The sequence below is a fragment of the Oncorhynchus kisutch genome, linkage group LG15 (genome assembly GCF_002021735.2).
Source record: "Oncorhynchus kisutch isolate 150728-3 linkage group LG15, Okis_V2, whole genome shotgun sequence".
NCBI lineage: Eukaryota > Metazoa > Chordata > Actinopteri > Salmoniformes > Salmonidae > Oncorhynchus > Oncorhynchus kisutch.
Genome location: NC_034188.2, coordinates 59,090,479 through 59,106,754, shown reverse-complemented (window position 1 = coordinate 59,106,754; position 16,276 = coordinate 59,090,479). Strand labels below are relative to the sequence as shown.

The 16,276-nt window shown below is 43.8% G+C and overlaps 1 long non-coding RNA gene across 2 annotated transcripts in view; it reads right to left on the bottom strand.

Annotated features, from left to right (window-relative positions):
• Nucleotides 1–16,276, bottom strand: part of LOC109905601 (uncharacterized) — a 104,195-nt gene that overhangs the window by 64,142 nt on the left and 23,777 nt on the right. Inside the window, exons 1-2 of one of the 2 annotated variants that reach the window (XR_004203138.1) lie at nucleotides 14,422–14,818; nucleotides 13,876–14,133 (exon numbers count right to left, since the gene is read on the bottom strand). The exons of the other annotated variant lie outside the window; for it this stretch is intronic. This is a non-coding gene — a long non-coding RNA (uncharacterized LOC109905601). Of the gene's footprint in view, nucleotides 1–13,875; nucleotides 14,134–14,421; nucleotides 14,819–16,276 lie in introns of those variants that run through there. 2 annotated transcript variants of the gene reach the window in all.

Genomic DNA, 16,276 nt, shown 5'->3' with positions numbered 1-16,276 from the left:
CTTTTGACCAGAGCCCTAAAATAAGTATGCTATAGTATATAGGCTAGGGAATAGGGTTCCATTTCAGACACAACCCCTGTCCCATGTTGCGGGTGGTGTGGACTGAGGGACTGAGGGCTAGGATGGCTCCAGGCTGATGCCGGGGTGTACTGCAGTCATCAGGGGTGCTTTGAGAGATTTCAGTATGAGAGAAGCCTTCTTTGTGTGTCCTCAAATAACCCAATGTCCCACCCTCCTCTCTGCCTCTCTTTCGCCACTCCACACCACCCTCCCTCCCTCTTGTCGTATCTTCATTGCCTTTCCTCGTTCCCGACTCCTCGTATCGTTCCATTTCGTTCTCCCTCCTTTCTCTTTGTCGCTCTGTCTGTCGTCCGCCTGCCTCTCTCAACCTCTAGCCAACCTTCCACCATTGTTTCTCCTCAGCATCTCTTCTATTAAAGACCCCCCCCCCCCCCGTCTATCACTCTATCACAGGAGTGTCAAAGATAGCGACGGGGTGCAATCCAGCCCAAGGGTGGTTTGATTTAAAAAGTATATATACTGTACTGTATATGATATTTTGGGGGTGGAAAACAAACTCAATATATATTTTTTAATGACTCAAACCAAATGAAAGCTGAGTAGAAAAGATAATGGACCTAAATTCATAGTTTCTTGACTGTGTCCAACTCATTAATAATCAATGAAATGAAAGCTAGTCAGTCAGGGAGCATCAAACATTCACCAAAAACGATGTACAGAGGACTATTTTTTTGCAAACGTTGACGGCATGGAAATACAACACATTTTCAGTGGGGCCCTCCGGACCTCGTTGAAGACTGAAGGCGGCCCGCGTTGAGAAATGTGTTCCACACCCCTGCTCTATTCCATCTATTCAGTCTATCTATCATCATTTCCTTTACAGGATACCCACCCAGAGCACAAAGACAGAAAGTTATGGCTAGCCTGTAGCTATCTTCAGGTTGGTACCTTCCTTACCGCTCCCTCTGCTACAGTTTTCAGATTCATCAGATCCTTTAAAATATCCTACTAGATGTATTTACATTCTAAAATATATTTGATCCAGGGCTTCCGGAGTGACACAGCGGTCTAAGGCACTGCATTGCAGTGCTAGAGGTGTCACTACAGACTCTGGTTCGATCCCAGGCTGTGTCGCGCACAATTGGCCCAGCGTTAGGTTAGGGTTTGGCTGGCTGGGATATCCTTGTCCCATTGCGCTCTTGCGACTCCTGTGGCGGGCCAGGTGCATGCACGCTGACTACAGTCGCCAGCTGTACAGTGTATCCTCCGACACATTGGTGCGGCTGGCTTCCGGGTTAAGCGAGCAGTGTGTCAAGAAGCAGTGTGACTTGGCGGGTTCGTGTTTCGGAGGACGCATGGCTCTTGACCTTCGCCTCTCCCAAGTCCATACGGGAGTTGCAGCGATGGGACAAGACTGTAACTTTCAAAATTGGGGAGAAAAGGGGGTACAAAAATATATATATATATTTGATCTATAAAAAGATATAGGCTAATACTGACATACCTGTACCCCAACCCCACCATCTATCTCTCTCTCACGCTCTCTCTCTTCCTGATGGAGGGAGGGTGGGGTAATCCACACTGGTTGCCATGACACCAGACAGCCCTTGCTCGGTGAAGGGTCGAAGCTTCCTCTCTGGTCTATTTCTTCCACAGAGGAGTGAGTAAGTGAGTGAGAGAGTGGATGAGTGTGTGTGTGTGTGTGTGTATATAGCTCCATTCTTGTGTATCTTATTCCTCTTCTGTTACTATTTTTCTTTTCTTATTATTTTTTTACTCTGCATCGCTGGAAAGGGCTCATAAGCAAGCATTTCACAGTAAAGTATTACACTATTCAGCGCATGTACAATATTGAACCATCATTATTTTAAAACTTCTCAATCAAACTCTGATTTTGCTTATATCTGCATTCCATTTCTTTTTATCATAAAAAAACTCCCTAAGTCCATGCCAATAACAAGCATACCCATAACATGATGCCACCATGCTTGAAAATATTAAGAGTGGTACTCAGTGATGTGTTGTGTTGGATTTGCCCCAAACATAACACTTTGTATTCAAGACAAAAAGTTAATTTATTTTCCAAATTTTTGCAGTATTACTTAAGCGCCTTGTTGCAAACAGGATGCATGTTTTTCAATATTTTATTCTGTACAGGCATCCTTCATTTCACTCTGTCATTTAGGTTAGTATTGTGGAGTAACTACAATGATTTCTCATACCATTAAACTCTGTAACTGTTTTAAAATCATCATTGGCCTCATGGTGAAATCCCTGAGCAGTTTCCTTCCTCTCCAGCAACTGAGTTAGGAAGGACGTCTGTATCTTTGTAAGGACTGGGTGTATTGACCACTGTTATTGAACATGGAATGAATCCTTGCAACTTATTATGTGTGGGGGCGGCAGGTAACCTAGTGGTTAGAGCATTGGGCCAGTAACCGAAAGGTTGCTGGACTGAATCCCCGAGCTGACAAGGTAAAAAAATCTGTCGTTCTGCCCCTGAACAAGGCCGTTAACCCAGTGTTCCCCAGTAGGCAGTCATTGTAAATAAGAATTTGTTCTTAACTGACTTTCCTAGTTAAATAAAGGTAAAAAAAAAAAAAAAAAAACGATTTGTTAAGCACATTTTTACTCCTGAACTTATTTTGGCTTGCCATAACAAAGGAGTTGAATACTTATTGACTGAAGACATTTCGGCTTTACATTTTTTATTAATTTCAAAAAATGTCTACAAACAAAATTCCACTTTCACATTTTAGGGTATTGTGTGTAGATCAGTGAGGCTGTAACACAACAAAATGTGAAAAATGTTAAGGGGTGTGAATACTTTTTGAAGTCACTGTAAGTCATGCCGACACGAGTTAAGTGAACGCAAATGGAATGTATTCCCTTTCTATGTACTTTTCTCTCTAAGCATATTCTGACCTTGAATTTAAGCATGAGAATAGCATGCTATTCACCCACTATTCATTTGGGGCGACAAATATTTTCAATAAGAACAAATATCATTTTTACAGCTATTTAAAGCTGGTGGACCAAAAATGAAAGTTACTTTTGGTTTTGGTCCACCAGCTTCAAACAGCTGTAAAATCTACATTTTCTGTTATTGAAAATATATTTCACAGAGATTTAGATGATACAATGATTCTCTACACTAAACTAAACTGAAATTGAGCGAACAGTGTAGAATTTTTGCAATCAGGAAATGAATGATTTCCACTAGACAGATGCTGCTCCGGCGAAAGAAATCCATACACGAATGAATATCACAGCGAAACCACAACACTGGCACGTAAGTAATACTGTGAAATCTATCATTCCACTATTAGCACCAAATATAAAATGAACATTTTCTGAAATTACAAAGCAAAAATAAAAATAAATCCTTCAATTGATCCCTAATATTCTGGACTGTTCTCTCCATATATTCGATTGACTCTTATTAAAGGTACACCAAATTGAAATGGATGGATTTAGATAAATGTAATAAAAAACCCATTGAATGAAAACTCAAGTTTGAGGGCTTTCAGCAGTTGGGAGGGTTTCAGTGGGAGGGCTTTCAGTGGGAGGGCTTTCAGCAGTTGGGAGGGTTTCAGTGGGAGGGCTTTCAGCAGTTGGGAGGGTTTCAGTGGGAGGGCTTTCAGTGGGAGGGCTTTCAGCAGTTGGGAGGGTTTCAGTGGGAGGGCTTTCAGTGGGAGGGCTTTCAGTGGGAGGGCTTTCAGCAGTTGGGAGGGTTTCAGTGGGAGGGCTTTCAGTGGGAGGGCTTTCAGCAGTTGGGAGGGCTTTCAGTGGGAGGGCTTTCAGCAGTTGGGAGGGTTTCAGTGGGAGGGCTTTCAGTGGGAGGGCTTTCAGCAGTTGGGAGGGTTTCAGTGGGAGGGCTTTCAGCAGTTGGGAGGGTTTCAGTGGGAGGGCTTTCAGCAGTTGGGAGGGTTTCAGTGGGAGGGCTTTCAGCAGTTGGGAGGGTTTCAGTGGGAGGGCTTTCAGCAGTTGGGAGGGTTTCAGTGGGAGGGCTTTCAGTGGGAGGGCTTTCAGCAGTTGGGAGGGTTTCAGTGGGAGGGCTTTCAGTGGGAGGGCTTTCAGCAGTTGGGAGGGCTTTCAGTGGGAGGGCTTTCAGCAGTTGGGAGGGCTTTCAGTGGGAGGGCTTTCAGCAGTTGGGAGGGCTTTCAGTGGGAGGGCTTTCAGCAGTTGGGAGGGCTTTCAGTGGGAGGGCTTTCAGCAGTTGAATTAAATGTATTCAGTGCTCGCAAGCGAACCATGCATGGAAAGCCTGTTATGCACCTGCATAAGGTAAGTCTGAATACCAACAATTTAGAAGTGTGTAGGAAATCCATGCGTAGGAAAGGAGTCTGAATTGGGCCCAAGGTAAATAATAATACACTTAATGTGTCATGCATCAGATGCAGCATGCAACAAAAATGTATCATGAATAAAGTGCAACGCTATCTTACTTCAACACAATGTAATGAGCCTCTCTTGAAATATTGTGTGTAATCATGCTCATCCCATTTACAGTAATGGAGACAACATGCAAAACAGTAAGGGGCCGATTCCAACTCAGGAAATGTACGCCTTTCCTAGGCACACCTTTCCTAGGCATTTCTCAGACTAATAACTTACACAGGTGCGTAATGAGCTTTGCAAGTGTGGTTCCCTTACGCCCTGAATACATTTAATTAAACTGCTGAAAACCCTCCCACTTACTGACCAACAGATTTTCTCATGGAATTGTTTTGTACATTTATCTTAGGCCATCCCTTTAAATGTCAACAGACTAGAATACATAGAGAGAACCGGTTCAGAGTATAGGGATCAATGATAGAATGCCATCTATGCATCTTTGTCTTCGTTTCAGCACCAACTGGTAGATTTAAAAATACTCTAATCTTATAGATTATTTTGGCAAACTTTAAAAGTTAAAAGTTATGTCTATGTCCTCTTTTGTTGGCCTAGTCTTGTTAAATGTTTCTAGAAAGTATCGTTTTTCGTTAAAAGGTGGAAAAAAGTGTACACTAGGTGTTGAACAAAAGTCCTATTAATCCACCCTAATTCTCACTGTTCATGGAACTGTGTGACAAAGGTCCAGTCGTCATGAACCATCGCCAGGCTCCAGGTTTAACCTGCTACTTGTGGTCTGAGTTCCATAATCATTCATAGAGGCTACATGTCCCAACATTAACCTAATATGATCCGGTAATGTTAGTGATCCTCAGGAACAACTACACAGGCGTGACAGAGGAAAGGAAGGTCAACGGAATGGAATGATGCAGAATGTAGACCACAAATGGAAGAAAACTAACACCTAAGTGACAGTTATAAATGTATGTGGGTATTACTGACGATGGTTCCCGATAGTGACTAATATTTAACATGGTAGAAATGGTCAAATAAAACGGAGAAAAGCCCGGGTATATAATTGAAACGTTCTAAAGAGGATACATAAATGCAGCAGGTTCAGCCCCACAGAAGCCTATAGTGTGGGTCTCCAAATTTCATCCACGCAAATTATTATGGCACACAGTTACAATTCTGAATAATGGCACAGCTATTTATAGCCTACTTCACTGTGGAAAAGGGGCCACAATACATTTCATATTAATATCATTTTCAGTTTGCTTCGATGTGACTGGTTTCACATTCGTCTTCCGGGATCATAAGAAAAAAATGATCTAAAACTATTTCTATGTGTATTTACAATTCCCTTCTCCAAGCGGATTACTAATTGATCTAGCTATTATCGATAGCTCTTATCAATTTATAAATGAAAGTGCGTGGAGAATGCTGTTATTTCTATAGGAGAAAATAAGTCGATGCTTTTCAACTTTGAACTGGCAGGTTGGCTCAACCTTGCAAGTAAAGGTGGTGGAATTATTCAAGATCGGAGTCAAGCTCAGAATATGGTGTATCTGTAGACACACCTCCACCACACCTTCATTACTTACATCTCCAAGCCGAGTGAATAGCGGGTGAATAGCATGCTATTCTCATGCTTAAATTCAAGGTCAGAATAAGCACAGAGAGAAAAGTGCATCAAAAGGGAATAATTTTCCATTTATGCACGCTTAACTATGAGTGCAGAACAGCTTGTATTCTAGACTGTATACAGTGTCTCTTCCCCCCACCTCAATCTCTCTCTTTCTCTCTGCCCACCCACTCCCCCACCACTTCTCTTTCTCTGAGTCCTCCACCAACTCCTAGCTAATAAAACCGTCCACTCTAGCTAGCTTCCCATTCATCCCAAGGCTCCAAACCTGATGAATAATTTAGCAGTCTATATTTCCAGCCATCTGCTTCTCTTTGCCTGGCCATCAGTCCTCCTCCTAGTCTACGGACACTGGCTGCCTGCATAGCCTTCAAACATACACATACCTATTCACACCCATAGACATATGCAGTACATAGGCACATTCATATACATTGGCATACATATTCATACTCAGTGTCCATAATTGACTTTAAATGGTGTGCTTCTCATTCGCATAGCGGAGGAAGATAGCCACAGATCATTATAATGATAAAGCCATGACAGCCATGTCATATTTGTATGAATTTATTATACTTCTGTGAAGTAGCTGACTTTTACTCAACATGCAATAAAAGTGCAACTTAAGGGAAATGTACGACAAATGCAGCAATCATAATTTCCCCTCTGTAACGACAATCAAAATGAATCGCTGTCATATGAACACCACCTTAAAGCTAAAACGACTTTCACCAGTCCAAATGCCACTTTCTGGTCATGAACCTGCTGCACTAGCCAACACCCACCAGCAGAGGACAGAGTAACCCCTCTGTCCCCTTTAACAAATTATTCTCCAGAGAGGACCATACCAGGTTCAACGCCATACAATAAAACAGGGTTAGGCTTCTGATCAGTGAGGTTCACGATGACAGCAACAATCATGATCTAAAAACATAATTACATACAATTTGATATTGACACAGCACATGGTTAGGAGCAACTAAAACTGTCGGACATCTTGAAATGACTGTTTAGATGGGGTTGCTGTGCTGTGCTTATTGAAATAGATCATTTGAGAAAAAATCAGATGATGGGAAAAGCTGGGAATCCCTCCCTCCCTCCTTCCCTCCCTCTACTGAACACTGTCCTTTTCTCTGTTAAATTACAGCTCACAGAGATCAAGCCCCTGGTGGAGCGCCAACACAACCAGCCTCTTTGTTCAGGTGAAATTCTTCCCTGGTATCTCCGGCTCCCAAACTCCCGAGCTGCGTTTACTCAGCTTAAAGAAATGAGACGAGTCTTGTAGCTAGCTGCTTGGCGCCCACCCTCTTCCCCAGCCATCTCCATAGACAGAGGATGCGTCCCAAGTGGCACCCTATGTCCTATATAGTGCACTAAAAAGAAAATAGGATGCAGTTTGGGAAGCAACCATAGACAGAGATGAGCATTTAAAGATGCACTTGTAACAGCAAAGATAATCCAGTCGTTCTTCGGGTGCAGGCCTACCCTGTAAACAGGATTTATATGGTGCCGGCATAACGTAGACATACCTGAGGTAATGATATTAGGGATCATAAAAGGCATTCTATAAATGTAACATATGTCTCTGTAGTGTCATAAAACAAAATACCAGGGTAAATTAGGAAATGACAGCACTGGATAAGCCACCGTGCCATGACAGTACCTAAGGAAACCACAGTGAAAACACTTTTGGTTCAGTGAAAAAACCCACATTTGTATATTGTATGAGAGGTAGCCCAGCGGAATGAATGTGTGGCTCACTGTGCTCCCTGCCCTGACAGCTTCCCCACCCATCCCAGACACATTAAATATCAGCCCTCCAGCATCGGCAGTTGTGTGTGTGTGTGTGTGTGTATACATGCATATATCTGTGTGTACACACGTGTGCGAGCGTGCATGTGCGCACATTGGTCTGTGTATATGTACAGTATGTGTGTAGGGGTGGCTTGCTGTATCTGCTAAACATGACTGAGCCCAGTCTGGCTGGCCCAGAAAGAGAGGGGAGGTCAAACATTCATGTTACACTGCCTTTACACACACTGACAGATGCTGTCGGCTTTGATCTAACTTTAGCTGATCCACTCTTGTCTGTCAGTTCGCTGGTGGTGACTGCATGGTCAGGAATCAGCTTAAAGGTTCTGCTTGTCCTGCGCCACAGAAAGATAAGCTATGCAATTTAACACTATGGGGATGCTTTACAATGCTTTACAGCTGCCTTTCAGTGAACAACCAATCGCCCAGGCAGGGACACTACCTTGGTCTCCGTGCCACATAACATATTTCCAGGAACCGCAAGCTACTGTGGTGTGTGTGGCTCTGTGTGGACGTAATGAGGAGTTGTGAGGAGTGACAGTTAAAGAGGAGAGGGGGGAAGAGGGCATTGCACACAATGGGGTTCGCCCGCCACGGAGAGAGCGAGAGAGAGAGAGAGCAGGAAGGAATCTGGCCGCTCTGTTTCTCTCTCCCTCATTCCCTCGCTCTCTGTCTCTCACTGGCTTAAATAGGAGAGGAGCGGCGAGGGGAGAGGAGAGAGAGGAGAGGGGCTAGGCGAGGGGAGAGGAGCTGGCTGCACTCGGAGCACTGCACGGCCAGGCTGAACTGAGTGAACTGCACCAGAGTGTTTGCTGTGAGGTCAGAGAGTCCAACATTCCTCTGGAGCTGTGTGTTTACACTGCTTGGGAGAGAGAGAAAGAGAGAGAAAGAGAGAGAGAGAGAGAGAGAGAGAGAGAGAGAGAGAGAGAGAGAGAGAGAGAGAAAGAGAGAGAGAGAGAGAGGGGGGGGAGAGAGAGAGAGAGAGAGAGAGAGAGAGAGAGAGAGAGAGAGAGAGAGAGAGGGTGGGGGAGAGAGAGGGGGGGGGGGGGCAGGGGGGAATGAGGGGGCTTACAAAACGGGAACAAATCAACGTCCCGTCTCTCTTTGTGCCATACAGTCTCGTACTACTCTAACGCTGAACCAATGCAACACTACCTATCACTTCAACTGGGGTTTTGAATCATCACAAACTTTACATTATCTGTGAAGAAAAGCAACAGGCTGACAGAGTGTTTATTATTTAAAGCCTGGGATCAAGTACAGATTTTTGAACGTTTGCAAGATGTGTGGTTTATTTAACGTTAATAATTTATGTGTTGAAAAGTTGGGAGAAAACTGAAAGGAGCCGAGTTAAGTCTGGTAATCAAACGCATATTTCTCTGTGTCTCTAGAAACACACATGTAAAGGGAACTCCAACAATGGTCAATTCTGCAGAGTGAGTTTCTTCTTCTTTTTTTTTATGTAAAACTCACAAAGTGAGATTCTACATAAAACTAGCTCGGCTTAACAATAGTGAAAACCCCGGAGCCTATGGTAAAACTAGCTCGGCTTAACAATAGTGAAAACCCCGGAGCCTATGGTAAAACTAGCTCGGCTTAACAATAGTGAAAACCCCGGAGCCTATGGTAAAACTAGCTCGGCTTAACAATAGTGAAAACCCCGGAGCCTATGGTAAAACTAGCTCGGCTTAACAATAGTGAAAACCCCGGAGCCTATGGTAAAACTAGCTCGGCTTAACAATAGTGAAAACCCCGGAGCCTATGGTAAAACTAGCTCGGCTTAACAATAGTGAAAACCCCGGAGCCTATGGTAAAACTAGCTCGGCTTAACAATAGTGAAAACCCCGGAGCCTATGGAAAACCCCGGAGCCTATGGAAAACCCCGGAGCCTATGGAAAACCCCGGAGCCTATGGAAAACCCCGGAGCCTATGGTAAAACCCCGGAGCCTATGGTAAACCCCGGAGCCTATGGTAAACCCCGGAGCCTATGGAAAACCCCGGAGCCTATGGAAAACCCCGGAGCCTATGGAAAACCCCGGAGCCTATGGTAAAACCCCGGAGCCTATGGTAAAACCCCGGAGCCTATGGTAAACCCCGGAGCCTATGGTAAACCCCGGAGCCTATGGTAAACCCCGGAGCCTATGGTAAACCCCGGAGCCTATGGTAAACCCCGGAGCCTATGGTAAACCCCGGAGCCTATGGTAAACCCCGGAGCCTATGGTAAAACCCCGGAGCCTATGGTAAAACCCCGGAGCCTATGGTAAACCCCGGAGCCTATGGTAAACCCCGGAGCCTATGGTAAACCCCGGAGCCTATGGTAAACCCCGGAGCCTATGGTAAACCCCGGAGCCTATGGTAAACCCCGGAGCCTATGGTAAACCCCGGAGCCTATGGTAAACCCCGGAGCCTATGGTAAACCCCGGAGCCTATGGTAAACCCCGGAGCCTATGGTAAACCCCGGAGCCTATGGTAAAACTAGCTCGGCTTAACAATAGTGAAAACCCCGGAGCCTATGGTAAAACTAGCTCGGCTTAACAATAGTGAAAACCCCGGAGCCTATGGAAAACCCCGGAGCCTATGGAAAACCCCGGAGCCTATGGAAAACCCCGGAGCCTATGGAAAACCCCGGAGCCTATGGTAAAACCCCGGAGCCTATGGTAAACCCCGGAGCCTATGGTAAACCCCGGAGCCTATGGAAAACCCCGGAGCCTATGGAAACCCCGGAGCCTATGGAAAACCCCGGAGCCTATGGAAAACCCCGGAGCCTATGGTAAAACCCCGGAGCCTATGGTAAAACCCCGGAGCCTATGGTAAACCCCGGAGCCTATGGTAAACCCCGGAGCCTATGGTAAACCCCGGAGCCTATGGTAAACCCCGGAGCCTATGGTAAACCCCGGAGCCTATGGTAAACCCCGGAGCCTATGGTAAACCCCGGAGCCTATGGTAAACCCCGGAGCCTATGGTAAACCCCGGAGCCTATGGTAAACCCCGGAGCCTATGGTAAACCCCGGAGCCTATGGTAAACCCCGGAGCCTATGGTAAACCCCGGAGCCTATGGTAAACCCCGGAGCCTATGGTAAACCCCGGAGCCTATGGTAAACCCCGGAGCCTATGGTAAACCCCGGAGCCTATGGTAAACCCCGGAGCCTATGGTAAACCCCGGAGCCTATGGTAAACCCCGGAGCCTATGGTAAACCCCGGAGCCTATGGTAAACCCCGGAGCCTATGGTAAACCCCGGAGCCTATGGTAAACCCCGGAGCCTATGGTAAACCCCGGAGCCTATGGTAAACCCCGGAGCCTATGGTAAACCCCGGAGCCTATGGTAAACCCCGGAGCCTATGGTAAAACTAGAAACTACTGATATTGCTATTTATATTGATTTGGTTCTGTTTACTATAGTATACAAAAAATACATATTTTCCATCAAACATTCTTCAGTACAATTTAAATCCAAATCACAAAAATGTAATGCTATTTGTTAGTAAATCATTGTAAAAATCAAACCAATTATCAGGTAAAAAATTCCATAAGCATTTCCTTCTTAAAGCTTATTTTCTAATGAAGACACATAGTACAGTAAATAGTTCCTATGGAATAATCTCAACTTTAAAAACTAAAACAACTTTTGTCTTTACAAAATCCTTGCATCAGTATTATAGAAATAGAATGTGTTAAGTATAAATTCTAGATCATGATCTTGACTAAACATGACTGGCTCATGCAACAAAATTGCAATTTTCACTATTAGCTACTACATGATCTTGGCTTAATAATAGGCAGACATATGCCATTCACCATTCATGTACATTGCTCATACTTATTTAAGAAATGTTATTCTGAAATGCATCAAAAAAACAGCTTGGCCAAAGATACAGTTGTTTTATGATAGTGCCCCTCTACCATTAAATCAACCAGACCTCTCTCAGATCTGGGCCTGTGTTCAAAAAGAATTTAATAAATAAAATGACATGGACTCTTAAACTGAGAAGCTTTGTGTAAATGGGTACTGGTCTGCTGTACTGGGACGATCAGAAGTGCAGTTCAACGAAGAGATTTTCATTCACTGAATAAAGATGTTTCCTTTCCCCCTCTCCTGGACAGTCAGACATACTACACTCAGACATACTACACTCTATTCACAGCACACTTCTGCACTGCAGATTCCACAACGCCGAGTACGAACACTTTAGGTAAGAACATTTGGCAACTGAATGAATCTGTCCACTTTTATAAATAACATGTAATATTATCTATTGGTTGAAAGTATTCTCACAATCTCAGAGGCTATAATGAAGAAAGTATACAATTTACTGACTATACACTATAGAATTCTAAAGGGGCGATTTCTACAGTAATCCTACAAAATTCAGCGAGTTAAAAGAATTCGTCATTGTAAAGATTTTTGCTTTATGCTAAATTTCCTACTTTGAAATATATGTTCTATTTAATTGTACTTTTCAATTTGTAAAGTACAAAAGTTTCTCTCTCTCTCTTTCTCCCTCACTCTCTGTCTCTCTCTAGTCTCCTTTAGTTTTCCGTCAAACACTTTTTTTGTGGCTAAATAATCACACAATTTCTCAACAAAAGAAATGGAAAATGTATTTGCCAGTGCTTTACTAGTATATATAACAGGGGTCCCCTCAGAACCAAAGAGTTCAGATTGCTCTTTTTAGGAAGCCTCAGCAATCGTGATAACAAATCACATCCTGTCTACATAAAACAATCAAAATACTAATAAAATCCTAATGATTGATTCCAGAAATCAATCAAGTCTCTGTTTCATCTGCCATGCCATTATGTGCAACCATGATCAGGTTTCTTGACTTATACTATAATGATTTAGAATTACCATTTGAATTGCACACATTGGTTGCCTTTCAGGAAATCGTCACATCTGGCATCTGCTCGAATGTCATTTCAGCAAATCAAACCTGAGTGTTAGACTATTGGTTGTCTGGCATTCAAGACTGTTTAATCAATTTCAGACTGCTGCATATCAACACCAGTTGGTAGGAGCTCAAGTACGCACCCTGACAAAAACAAATCTAATACTGAACTATAGGGGAGGAACACGGCAAAATCCTGATCATTATTTAATACATTTTAAATCTGCTGACGATAGGGTGAGTTACAAAGTTGCTTAGATGGTCTATTTTACATTTCTGAAGCTGAAATATAGGAGATTGAAAAGACATTATACTAGCTTCAGATGACAGCTGTAATGCCACAGTATAGTTTCATTATTGTGGGAGTAGAACTTAAAAACAGTTTTTTAAAGCACAGTCAAAATTGAGAAACAAAAACAACAGCAGCTTATCAAGAACAAACAGGCACCAGACTATCCAAATGAACTGAACCATCAAATTCTCTCACTTTTTTAAAACCATTTTTCATCAGTAAAACAAACATGTATTATTTGTTGAAACATGTCATTCTATTCAGAACAATTTGAGTCAGTACCAAAACCTTCGGCTCTGTAAATATATCAGTTAAGTATTTTAGCTCTGTCCTTCAAGTTATGAACATCTACAGCAATAAAATCAAGTCACAGACAGAGTCAGGAAATGATAGGAGGAAGTGTGCTTTGCTTCCAAAGGTTGAGCTATCCTTCATAGTTGTGTATTCTTTGGTAAAAGTCCTGACGCACAATAACAATATAAAAGATCCAAAATGTCACATTGTGCACTTGTGTGTGACTGGTGGTTGTGTGGATACGTTTACCAACGGCCTCAATTTTGCCTTGCTCTCCGAGCAAACAGAAAATGCTCACTGATTTACTAAACAGAAACATGCACCCTTTAGACCCACGGCCCCTATAGGTGAACGGCTCTAACACTACATTTTAACACTCAATTTAAGGGAAACATGCACTTAAAAAGCACTTAGTAACAACTGACAGGTAAGAGGTAATTAAAAACTATCTTTACCCAGTGGAGAGCTGGACAAGGGGGATGAGCGAGAGACAGAATGAAGAGGTATATGATAAGGTGGAGGATTTGGCAGTTCAGCTACCGGTTAAGGGGATAGGGGACAATGTGAGAGAGAGAGAGGGAGAACTCACTGTGGCCAGACCTCCATTCCTCAGCTCCCCAGGAGGTACAGCCACAGTCACAGCCCCAGCAGCCAGATCTGCAGCAGGGGAGCGTAGCCAGACACCCACCCAGGACACCAGTCCCCCAAACAAACCACTCCGGGAGGGAACCACCGCAAAGGAAAAGGCGGCAGGAGTTTTCCAATGCAGCTGGGCACCGGGCAGCTGCCAAATCGCCGCCACGCTTCTCTTCTTCCTTTCTCTCTCTGTCAATCCCTCGCTCCAGAGCTGAGAGAGGCCCAGGATTGGGAGAGCGGAGGGAGAGAGAGAGGAGAGAGGGAGAGTCAGCCACACAGACACAATAGATAGCCGTGGCTTTGACAATGCCTTCCCCAAACGCCAGAACATTTGCTCCCTCTCCATGACACCCGCATTCAGCCAGACAGACTACGCTGGACACAGACAAAGGTAAGTGCAAAGAAGGATGGAAAGAATGGAGAGAGCAAGCAGGGGATAGCGGAGGGGAAAAAGGGGGTTAGGATAAATGGAAGATTAAGATCGGCGAACTGCACTCACCTTTCGTCCGACTCTTTGTTGTGTGTGTTTCATTAATTTTCCGAAATGTTTCATAGTAATCCATCACAAAGTTTGGGACAGAGTACTGCAACTGTAATGCGATGAGTACTGTTTTGTATTTTCATATGCAGCCTTGCGCACTTTTCAGAATATGGGAAGTGGTTTTTCCCCTGCATGCGGTCATTGTCCAGTCCTAGTTGGAGATTACACAGAAAAGGAAAGGAATGTGAGATAGTCAGCTCAGCTGTTGATGTTTTTCTGTTGTTTGCCCTGAATCCTTCCTGCTTCTCTACACAGTTGCGGCATAAGGACTTTCTTGTCCCCCTCCCTCTCTTTTCACTCACAAGTATAACAGTAAGTATAAGTAGTGCCAATGAGTGTGTGTGTGTGTGTGTGTGTGTGTGTGTGTGTGTGTGTGTGTGTGTGTGTGTGTGTGTGCGTGTGTGTGTGTGTGTGTGTGTGTGTGTGTGTGTGTGTGTGTGTGTGTGTGTGTGTGTGTGTGTGTGTGTGTGTGTGTGTGTGTGTGTGTGTGTGCGTGCGTGCATGTTTGCGTGCGTGCGTGTGTGTGTGGAGGGGGGGTGATTGCGTGTCTGAGTGTGTGTGTGCGTGCATGCGTGCGTGTGTGCGCGTGTGTGTGTGTGGAGGGGGGGTGATTGCATGTCTGAGTGTGTGTACGTACATGAGCGTGGGTGCGTTTGCTTGCGCATACATCCAGTGTGTTTTAATAAGACACTGGGTCAGATGTGAAGACCTGTCTTCAGCAGCTCATTAAACCTCTCACACCAATCATTCAACAGGAGCCTATAGGACATGGGAAACACAGGAGAACAAAGGTAGGGTGCACCCAATAGCACCTCCGCTACGCTACCCGACAGAACAGACCCAGTTCTCTTTTTCTTAAACAATCGCAGCTTGGCTGTGCACTATGGGCAGTAACAATTCCCTTAGTAAGAAACAGACAGTTCTGCCCACTCCACAATATATTGCAGCTACAGGGGCTGTGCATACAGGTGTAGGATCTTAACTTGATCACCTTATTGCAGGATAACTTTCCTGCATAGCAGGAAATGTAAGACATGTAGTGTATTTCGTAATTTTGTCATTTCAGACTTGATTTTCCCTTACAAAAAATGTATCAACCCCAACAAAAATGTCCATTAATTATAATTCCCATAATAATTTCCATTGCCTGTAGCTGCAGGAGTATTTTCCTGACGTAGCAAACTGGCTCAAATTAAGATCCTACATCTGTAGTTTCATATAGACAGACCCAGGCGAGAAAAAAGCTTGTTTTTAACGGTTCAGCAGAGAGAGGAAGCCAGGAGGAAACGTGCAACAAAGCAGGCAGAGGAGGAACCTTTCTAGTGAACTTGGCAAATACTGTATGTGGCAATGGAGGAGAGACTATGGAGTCTTGGCATTTACTGTCTCTCAAAGACTGGGATGTACGATTTGATTAGAAAACTATAATACATACAAATATACAGTAGCCAATTGAAAACAACCTATAATTGAATTAAACATAAATAGCTTATAAATAGTATATCTTATATCTTAAATACAGTACCAGGCAAAATTTGGACACACCTACTTTTTGAAAATATTTTCTATGTTGTAGAATAAAAGTGAAGACATCAAAACTATGAAATAACTCATATGGAATCATGTAGTAACCAAAGTGTTAAACAAATCGAAATATATTTTAAAGTTTAGATTCTTCGAAGTAGCCACCCTTTGCCTTGATGACAGCTTTACACACTCTTAGTATTCTCTCAACCAGCTTCACCTGGAATGCTTTTCCAACATTCTTGAAGGAGTTCCCACATATGCTGAGCACTTGATGGCTGCTTTTCCT